The following is a 10,407-nucleotide window of genomic DNA, read 5'->3' as shown; positions in this document are numbered from 1 at the left end:
CCTAGAAGGGGAGAGAAGACTAAAGGAGACGAAGAAAGACTGAAAATAAGAGAAAGACAGGAAGAAAGCGGACTGAAAGAAATATGGAATTGGAAGAGAAGGCGATAAAGGACGAATGGAGGAGAGACAATGAAGAGGGAGAGATGAAAGAAATGACTGAGGAGTGTGAGGAAAGAAGAGGGGAAGAGAGGGAAGAAAGGGGAGAGTTGGAGGAGGGAAAGAAGTGGAAAGAAAAGTCAGGTGGAAGGAATAAAAAAAAAAAGGAAATAATGGAGGAAGAAGGAAAAGGAAGAAAAGGTGGGAATGAATAGCAGAAAGTAAGTTGTGAAAAGAAAACAACAAGAAAAGTTTCTCTCTCTCTCTCTCTCTCTCTCTCTCTCTCTCGCTTCCTTGCTACTTATTACCTCCCTCCTTTCTTCCTGCTCGGACACTTCCTCTCGTCCCTTCTCTCCGCCTTTCTTCCCGTCTCCTATCGCCCGCCCTCTCTTCCTTCCTCTTTCCTTTCCTCCACGGTTTCTCCTCTTCCCTTACCTTTCTTTATATTCACTTTCTCCTCATTCCTCCTCTTCTTCCTAATCTTCCTCCCCACTTCCAACCGTCTATTCCCTAGCCTTCTTTCTTTCATCCTTTCTCCTCCTCCTCCTCCTCTCCTTCCTTTCCTACCTTTACCTATTTCCTTTTATTTTTCTTCATGACCTTTCCTCCCTTTCTCCTCACTACCGTCACGCACCTAACCTATCTTTCAATCTATCCTCCACCCCTCCTTTCCTCCTTCCTCCACTTTTCTCTCCTTCCTCCACTACTCCGTGCCTCCACTGGCCTCTCGCTCCACACTGGGTCTTCAAACCTCAAGGAATATCCAGCAAACGTGAATTATCCACAGAGAGAGAGAGAGAGAGAGAGAGAGAGAGAGAGAGAGAGAGAGAGAGAGAGAGAGAGAGAGAGAGAGAGAGAGATAGAGATAGAGAGAGAGAGAGAGAGAGGGAGAGAGAGAGAGAGAGAGAGAGAGAGAGAGAGAGAGAGAGAGAGAGAGAGAGAGAGAGAGAGAGAGAGAGAGAGAGAGAGAGAGAGAGAGAGAGAGAGAGAGAGATCTCCTCACCACTCACCACCTCACTCACCACCACCACCACTCACTCACCACCACCACCACCACCACTCACCACCACCACCTCACCACTCACTCACCCACCACCACTCCACCACCACCACCACCACCACCACCACCACCACCACCTCACCACCACCACCACCACCACCCACCACCACCTCACCACCACCACCACCACCACCATCACCACCACCACCACCCCCACCCCCACCCACCACTCACCACCACCACTCCACCACCACCACCACTCACCACCACCTCACCACCACCACCACCACCTCACCACCACCACCTCACCACCACCACCACCACCTCACCATCACCACCACCATCACCACTACCTCACTCACCACCACCACCACCACCAACACCAACACCACTCACACCACCACTCACCACCACCACTCACCACTCTCTCACCACTCACCTCTCTCTCTCTCTCTCTCTCTCTCATTCACACCTGACCTCTGTTGAGATCATTCACACCGACCTCTGCTGAGAGAAGGTCGTGACTCACCCCTGCTGCGCCCCACAACATCGCTTGCCCTGTGTTTTCGTCGTGCTCTTGGGCGTTTGTGTGTCTCGCTTGTGGACCTTGTGTGTTGCCTGTGATTTCCCGACACGTGTTTGGTGTGTGTTCGCTTGTGGTTTCTGCCTGTGGTTGCCTCTGTGATTTGTGTTTCCGGTGTTTTGCGTGATCTGGCTGTCTCCGGGTGTTCTGCGTGGGTTTCAGAGGGATTCAAGTGTGTTGTGTTTCCGGTGTTTTTGCGTGTGATCTGGCTGTTTCCGGGTGTTCTGCGTGGGTTTCAGAGTGATTCAAGTGTGTTGTGTTTCCGGTGTTTTTGCGTGTGATCTGGCTGTTTCCGGGTGTTCTGCGTGGGTTTCAGAGTGATTCAAGTGTGTTGTGTTTCCGGTGTTTTTGCGTGTGATCTGGCTGTTTCCGGGTGTTCTGCGTGGGTTTCAGAGTGATTGAAGTGCGTTGTGTTTCCGGTGTTTTTGCGTGTGATCTGGCTGTTTCCGGGTGTTCTGCGTGGGTTTCAGAGTGATTCAAGTGTGTTGTGTTTCCGGTGTTTTTGCGTGTGATCTGGCTGCTTCTAAGTGTACTGCGTGGGTTTCAGAGCGTTTTGAGTGTGCTGTTTGTTTCGGTGTTTTTGCGTGATTTGGCTGTTTTCGAGTGTTCTGCGTTTCGAGTGTGTTGTGTTTCCAGTGCTTTTACGTGTGATTTGGATGTTTATAGTGCTCTGCGTGGGTTTCAGAGTGTTTTGAGTGTGCTGTTGTACTTCCGGTATTTTTTGCGAGTGACTTGAGGGTGTTTAGTCGTGCTTGTGCTTGGGTTTCTGAGTGTTTCGTGTGTCCCGAGTGTGACTTTGTGTTCCCGAGTGTCTCACGCGTGATTTGGGTGTGTCGACAACCCACCCTTTGAATTCCCTGAGGATTCAATCTGCTCCTCCTCATTACACCCTCTTTAAATCCCCTAGAGGATTAACACTTCCTACACCCCTTTCCCTCACCTCACCTAAGCCCCCCCCAACCCTCGCTCACCTCTCATCCCTTTGCTCCCCTCATCCCCTAGAGGATTAGCCCTTCCTACTCCTCCCTCACCTCCACATATTTCTAAGCCCTTCCCCTCACTCACCTTACCTCACATCCTATTTACCCATCCCTTCACCCACCTTACCTCGCCTCTTTCTTAACCTTTCTTGTTCTCACACACCTCACTCACCTCACATCCCTTCCTACTCCTCCTCTCTCCCACTTACCTCCTTTCCCAAACTCCCTCTCACTCATCTCACCTATTTCCTAACCCTCCTTGATCTCACACACCTTACTCACCGCCTCCCTTTCCCCCTCTTTACTCACCTCACATCCCTTCCTACTCCTCCTCTCTCCCACCTAACATATTTCATTAACATACTTGATCTCACACACCTCACTCACCGCCTCTCTTTCCCCCTCTTTACTCACCTCACATCTCTTCCTACTCCTCCTCTCTCCCACCTCACTTATTTCCTAACCCTCCTTGATCTCACACACCTCACTCACCGCCTCCCTTTCCCCCTCTTTACTCACCTCACATCCCTTCCTACTCCTCCTCTCTCCCACCTCACCTATTTCCTAACCCTCCTTGATCTCACACACCTCTCTTTCCCCCTCTTTACTCACCTCACATCCCTTCCTACTCCCATTCTCTCCCACTTTTCCTCCATTACTAAACTACCTCTCACACACCTCACCCCCTTTCCTAATCCCCTTCACTCTGTGTTTTTATCTCTTTCATTTCAGCTAAGATGGCGCCTAAGAAGTGCGGTACTTGTAACGGTAGCTTCTCAGCTCACTTTTTTTACAGGGCGTTCTGCTGTCTGTCGACTGTGTCTGTCCAGGCAGCATCTCGAGACAAGACTGCAGGAGCAGGAAGAGAAGATGAAAGAAGGCCAGAATAAAATAATAGAGCTTTCTCTCACCAGGCAGCATCTCGAGACAAGACTGCAGGAGCAAGAAGAGAAGATGGAAGCAGGTCAGAATAAAATAATAGAGCTTTCTCGCACTGTTGCCTCCTTGCAGGAATTAATCCAGGCTAACGTTGCTGTGGTGCCAAACCCTTCTCCAGCCGCCCCCTTGCCCTCAGCGGTACCGTCGACACCAGCGGACAACACCACGCAACGGGAGGATGCTAGTGGCACCGACCATGATGGCTTCACCGTCGTGAATGGAGGAGCCAAGCCAGCCAGACAAGCGATTTATCCTGTTCATTGCTTCAACAGGTTTGCCATTCTGGAGGAGGAGGACGAGCAGGAGAGCACCTTCCTGGTGGGTGACTCCATGATTCGCCAGCAGGTCGTTGAGTTCTGCGGCAGAGTTCCTCGTCGAAGACGGAACTATTGCTATCCTGGTGCTGGGATCGACGACATAACTGCTGCTCTTGAGGAGATCTCCCCCCAGGCTACTAATGATTCACTGTTTGTTATTCACACAGGTACGAACGACGTCACCACGACCCGGTCTGAGGAACTCCTGGAGAAGTACCGTAGGCTCATCCAGCAGTATAAGACTAAATCCCCTAACATTTTGATTTCAGGAGTTCTACCACGGACTTGGGCGGAGAGCGACTTTTTCAGTAAGGCCTTCAGCCTAAACAACCGCTTACAGACTCTTTGTAGGGAGCTTGACGTGGAGTTCCTAAACGCATGAGACAATTTCTATGGACAAAATGAGCTCTTCCACAGGGACGGATTGCACCTTTCTCCCATCGGGGCAGCTAGACTCGGAAGGCTCCTCAACGAAGAAGTGCGTGTCATCCGAACAAAAAACGAGTCACGGCCACGTCCCTCCACCCCGCCCGTGTAAATAGACGCAGTGCATCACAACAAACCCGTAACCGTGATCCCGCAAGTAAAACCACCTCTATTACCAAGCCTCTAGATAACTTAAAAATCCTTAGTTTCAATGCGCGTAGCCTAAGAAACAAATTTGATGAACTGAGATGTCTTGCTTTAACAGAAAATTTTGACATAATTGCTATAACCGAAACATTTATCGACACCACAAATATTGATTTAAGTTCCGAATACAACATAGATGGCTACAGACTCTTCAACAAAGATCGTGTAAACCGTAGAGGCGGTGGCGTCGCCCTTTATGTCAAAAGCTATTTGCAACCCACTGACAAAACACCGGGAAACAGTAACGTTGAACATTTGTGCGTGCGAGTAAACATTGCAAAAGTCAACTTAAATATATCTGTCACCTACAGACCTCCCGGGCAATCACTCGATGACGACCTTGAAATGTACAGCGTCTTAAGGCAGTCACTTAATAACAGCGACTCACTGATATTAGGAGACTTTAACCTCCCCCATATCGACTGGACGACACTGTCAGGTACAGAAGGCGAGTCACATAGAATGATCGAATTTCTAGAAGAAAATTATCTAAGCCAAATGGTTTCTGAGCCAACTCGACAAAATAATATACTCGACCTTGTTATAACGACCCAAGATAACCTAGTCAGTAGTGTCACGGTAGGAGAACACCTCGGTTCTTGCGATCATAAATTAGTGCGCTTCGACATTAAAGCTCAATCATCAGTGACTGAAAATAAAGTAAAGGTGCCCAATTTCAAAAGAGCTAACTTCGTAGAAATCTGACAAAAACTAACAGAAATACAACTATCAGATGACGGCAATGTAGAGGAAACCTGGCTAAACTTTAAAAAATAATGTACTCACTCAGCAGAACACATTCGTCCCCTTGTGCGAGAAGCGAATTAACACTAATAAAAGCCCACCGTGGTTTAATAGCGAAATTAAACAATCAGTCAATGAGAGAAAATTGTTTTACAGGTTAAAGAAAGAACAAAGCACGCCCGAAAACATTAGACTTTATAATGATGCCAGGCGACGAGTAAAAAGACTAGTAGGTCAGGCAAGGCGTAGATACGAAGAAAATATTGCAGCCAACTGTAAAAATAATCCGAAATCTTTCTTCAGTTACATAAACAACAGAAAGGCGATCAAAAGTGGTATTGGACCTTTAACAAACAGCGACGGTGCACTAGTGACTGACAGCCAACACATTGCAAACCTCTTAAACAATTACTTTTCCTCGGTGTTTAATACTAACAGTCTTCCTCTCACTACCACCAACACCAGTACTATTGTAAATCTCGAGCATGCATTGCCTAATTTTGAGATAACATCCGATGAAGTCCTTAAAGCTCTACATTCACTTAAAACAAATAAAAGTCCTGGACCTGACAAAGTATATCCAACTCTGCTGAAAGAAACAAAGAGCGAAATACTCTCCTCCCTCACAACCGTATTCAATATGTCCTTGCGACAAGGCATCGTCCCTTCAGATTGGAAAAAGGCTAACGTGACACCGATTTTCGAGAAAGGAGACAGAAAAGTACCAGGTAATTACAGGCCCATTAGTCTAACTTCGGTTGTAGGTAAGCTACTTGAGGGCATAATTAGAGACAAAATTGTGAATTACCTTGAAAGCCACTCATTGATTGGGGACTCACAACATGGCTTCCGAAACAAAAGATCCTGCCTATCAAACCTATTAACCTTTTATAACGACCTCTTCACTGTTTATGACGTTATCAAATCACTGGACGTAGTCTATCTTGATTTCCAGAAAGCGTTTGATAAAGTCCCGCTTCATAAACTACTTTACAAATTAAAGCAAATAGGTATTGACGGTCAAGTAAACCAATGGATCGCGAATTGGTTGAGCAACAGACAACAAAGAGTAGTGATTGACGGATTTAACTCAGAGTGGGCGCCTGTCTCTAGTGGCGTCCCTCAGGGCTCGGTCCTTGGCCCAGTGCTCTTCATTATTTACATCAACGACGTGGATGTTGGACTCAATAACCGCATTAGTAAATTTGCAGACGACACAAAGATTGGCAACTCGGTTCTCACTGATGAAGACAGGCAAAGCCTCCAAGAGGATTTGCACAAAATTTCGGCTTGGTCGAATAGATGGGAGATGCCCTTTAACGTAGACAAGTGCCAGGTCCTTCAAGTTGGAACGAGGAATAAGAATTTCGAATACGAAATGCGCGGCGTTAAACTCAAAAGCGTTCAATGCGTCAAAGACTTGGGGGTCAAAATCGCGTCAAACCTCAAATTCTCACAGCAATGCATCGATGCAGCAAATAAAGCGAACAGAATGTTGGGCTTCATTAAAAGAAACTTTGTATTCAAGAATAAAGATGTAATACTCCCGCTCTACAACAGTTTAGTCAGACCCCACTTGGAATATGCGGTACAGTTTTGGTCTCCCCACCATGCAAAGGATATTGCTAAATTAGAAGGTGTTCAGCGTCGGGCAACGAAAATTATCCCTTCCTTGCGCAACAAATCCTACAAAGAAAGGCTTTCTACCCTTAACATGTTCTCTCTTGAGAAACGTCGCCTCCGAGGAAAACTGATCGAATGTTTTAAAATACTTAATGGTTTCACGAATGTAGACAGATCAACATTGTTTATGATCGATGACACTTTGCGCACGAGGAACAATGGCGTAAAACTCAGATGTAGACAAGTAAATTCAGACTGCACCAAATTTTTCTTCACCAACGTTGTAGTGCGAGAATGGAATAAGCTTCCACCGTCAGTGGTCCAGTGTAACACGATTGACTCCTTCAAAAATAAGCTCGACCGTCACTTCCTTCAACTTAATATCAACTAGAGTAGAAATGCAACGTTTTGGAGTCTTCTGATTAATGTAAAATCACTTAGGTTTAATGACAGACCACCAAGTCTGGACCATGGGGTCTGTGTGGTCTTTTTTTCTATTTAAATCTCTCTCTCTCTCTCTCTCTCTCTCTCTCTCTCTCTCTCTCTCTCTCTCTCTCTCTCTCTCTCTCTCTCTCTCTCTCTCTCTCTCTCTCTCTCTCTCTCTCTCTCTCTCTCTCTCTCTCTCTCTCTCTCTCTCTCTCTCTCTCTCTCTCTCTCTCTCTCTGCCAGCGGGGTTGTGTACGGCAGGAAACGTTTCAGGCCTCGCTAAACTACAACCTTGACTCGCGAGGCTCAGGGCGGAGAAAAGAAAGAGAAAATAAGAAAAAAACTGCACAGAAAGAAATACAATACAGCACTTAGGAGATATAAAAGCCAAAGCAATGAGAGAAAGAGGACAAAAAATGAGAGACGCTTGCACACCTTTGCTCTAAAAATAGAGAAAATGATGAATAGCAAACAGAGAAATAAATATCATAATACTTATAGATGAAAGAGGTAGAAGACGGAAAGTTCATAAGAAAAAAAAGGAAACACATGCAAATCTTCACCTTCCTCCCTCACCTACCCACCCACCCCAAAAAGAAGAAAAAAAAAATATTTGCAAAGAAAGAAAAAAAAGCAATGTCACAGCAGTAGCATAGCAATGGGTGAAACAAAGGTAAAACAAAAAGAACGAAAAAAAAACTGTGCGCACCTTTGCCCCTCATATAATTAAAATGAAGAAATAATGAATTACTCGGAAAGGAAAACAATGACAACGTTAAATTGAAGAAGAAAAACACTATAGAATTCAAATTGCATTCACTGGACACCTGATGGAAGAGAACAACAATGAAAAAATAGAGAAGCTAAAAAGAAAACAGTAAAAAACCTCAACCTGCATCAGCCGAACACTGAACATTGTAGAAACAAAACTTATCAGAGAAATAGAAAAGAAAACAGTGATACAAAAAGTGATAAAACAGAATCCAACGACTTTATTTCAGAAAAAAAACTAATATTGAAAAGAAAACGAGAAAACTAATGAAAACAGTTTAGTGGAAGACAAAAAAAACAGAATCGGACAAAAAAAAGTGTAAGTTATTAGCAAAGAATCTTTTGTGAACGAATAATAAAAAAACAAGAAAAAAAAGTAAAAAATATAAAACAAATTGAAATAGTTTAGTTTGACACCAGTGAGAAATCAGAGAGCAGCCTTCAACTCACACACACACACAAAAAAAAAAACGAGCATTCATAAAAAAAACAATGGAAAAACTAATCCAACAAATGGTTTAGTTGACGCCATAGATATCCAAGATCCCCCCCCCCCCCGTCATGTTATCGAGTAGAAAACGCGAGGCGCGGACTGGAAAGAGAGAGTGGGAGGAAAGGCGCAGAGGGAGAAGGGAGACAGAGAGGGAGGGAGGAAGAGAGGGAGAGTGTATGAGGGACGTGTGGGCAGGCAGGAGGAGAGGAAGATGTATAGGTAGGTGAAAGGAACGAAGGAGAGAGAAACAGGGAGAGGTGGAGGGAGAGAGCGAGAGATATTCGTAGAAAGGCAGAGAAGGGGAGGAAGAAAAAAAGGGAAAAGAGGAAGGATGGAGGTGGAAGAGAGGTAGAGATTTTCGTAAGAAAGTAGAGACGAAAGAGAGAATTAGAAAGATAGGTAAACACAGAGGGACATTATTAAAAATAGGCAGGGAGATGAAACACAGAAGCCAGAGAAGTACAGTTAGGGCTGATTACTTAGTTTATTGACCACAAATTTCAGTCGACATGCAAAATAATCTTAAAAGGTAGCCTCTCTAATATAACACAACAAAACGTAGTATTGAACATAAAACATTAATGGTCCACTCCGCCCGGAGCAGCACACAGGACGCACCGGGCCTCGGCAAGTGTATCATTATGCAGATTAAACCAAACGGACGCGAGCATGTAATAGGAAAAAACTTGAGACGAAGATTAAACAGAGGCCGGGCATCCACTCCAAGGCAGTCCCTTCTTAGTGTGGAGTCGGAAAGTGATGGGCAAAGAAATCATGGAATGGAGGAGTGGATACGACAACACGAAGCTACAAGGAACAAAGCATAGTAATAGTAACAACAATAATGATAATAATAATAATAATAATAATAATAATAATAATAATAATAATAATAATAATAATAATAATGGAGTGAGGGATGCTTCATTAAGGCCTCAAAGGATCACCACGGGTCTGGCTTGATGAAAAGGAGGGAAAGGAGAGATGAGAAAGGGAGGAGGGTACTGGGTGGAGGAATATGAAGGATTAAACAGAGCGGAGAAAACAAGAGTGGAGAGAAATATACCAGAATAGGAAGAAGTAAATATAGAGGAAAGAACAAGAAATGGGGAGAAACTGAGAAAAAAGGAGGAAAAGTTGGAAAGTTTGATTTAGTCGGCGCAACATCTGTGGTCATATGCCGCAGAGAGACAGAAGGGGAAGGAATTATAGGAGAAGGGAACAGATCCCAGGAAACGGGACACAACCCCCGATTAATACCTGGTACCCATTCACTGCTGGGTGGACAGGGGCGTAGGGTATCGGAAAAGCCGCCCAAATTTTTCCACTCCGCCCGGGAATCGAACCCGGGCTCTCTCGGTTGTTAGCCGAGTGTGCTAACCACTGCACCACGAAGAAAAAAGGAGGAAATAGAGTAAAAAGAAGAGTAGGGAGAAACAGAAGAATGGGAAGGAGAGAGTAAAGAGAAAAGAAAGAGAATAGTGGGGGGAGAGAGTTATGTGGCGGATGAGAAAAAAGGGAATTATGAAAGAAGGGGATGCTGCTGAGGGGACAAAGGGTGAGATGGATAAAAAGGGGAAAGAAAGGTGAAAAGGGAGGTGCACGGAGGAAGACAAGAAGGAAAGGACAAAGGAAAATTAGGTAGGAATTGTGTTTGGGTACGACTGAGGCTTGAGGAGGAAGGGAGGGAAGAAAGGAAAAAAGGGATGCAGATGAATGAGAAAAAGATGAATAGGGAGAGAGAAAAAGCATGTGAAAATGGGCAGAACAGGAAAGAAGAAAAGAAAGAAGGAGAAAAATGG

At 45.1% G+C, this 10,407-nt stretch overlaps 1 non-coding gene across 1 annotated transcript; it reads right to left on the bottom strand.

The window, feature by feature from the left end:
• Window positions 1-9,926: 9,926 nt before the first annotated feature.
• Trnav-aac (transfer RNA valine (anticodon AAC)) lies at window positions 9,927-10,003 on the bottom strand. The gene has a single exon. It is a non-coding gene; the product is annotated as a tRNA-Val (tRNA).
• Window positions 10,004-10,407: the final 404 nt, after the last annotated feature.

Source organism: Eriocheir sinensis, unplaced genomic scaffold (genome assembly GCF_024679095.1).
Source record: "Eriocheir sinensis breed Jianghai 21 unplaced genomic scaffold, ASM2467909v1 Scaffold330, whole genome shotgun sequence".
Lineage (NCBI taxonomy): Eukaryota > Metazoa > Arthropoda > Malacostraca > Decapoda > Varunidae > Eriocheir > Eriocheir sinensis.
Note: the sequence above shows the minus strand (reverse complement) of the source record. Positions and strands in the feature narration are given on the sequence as shown.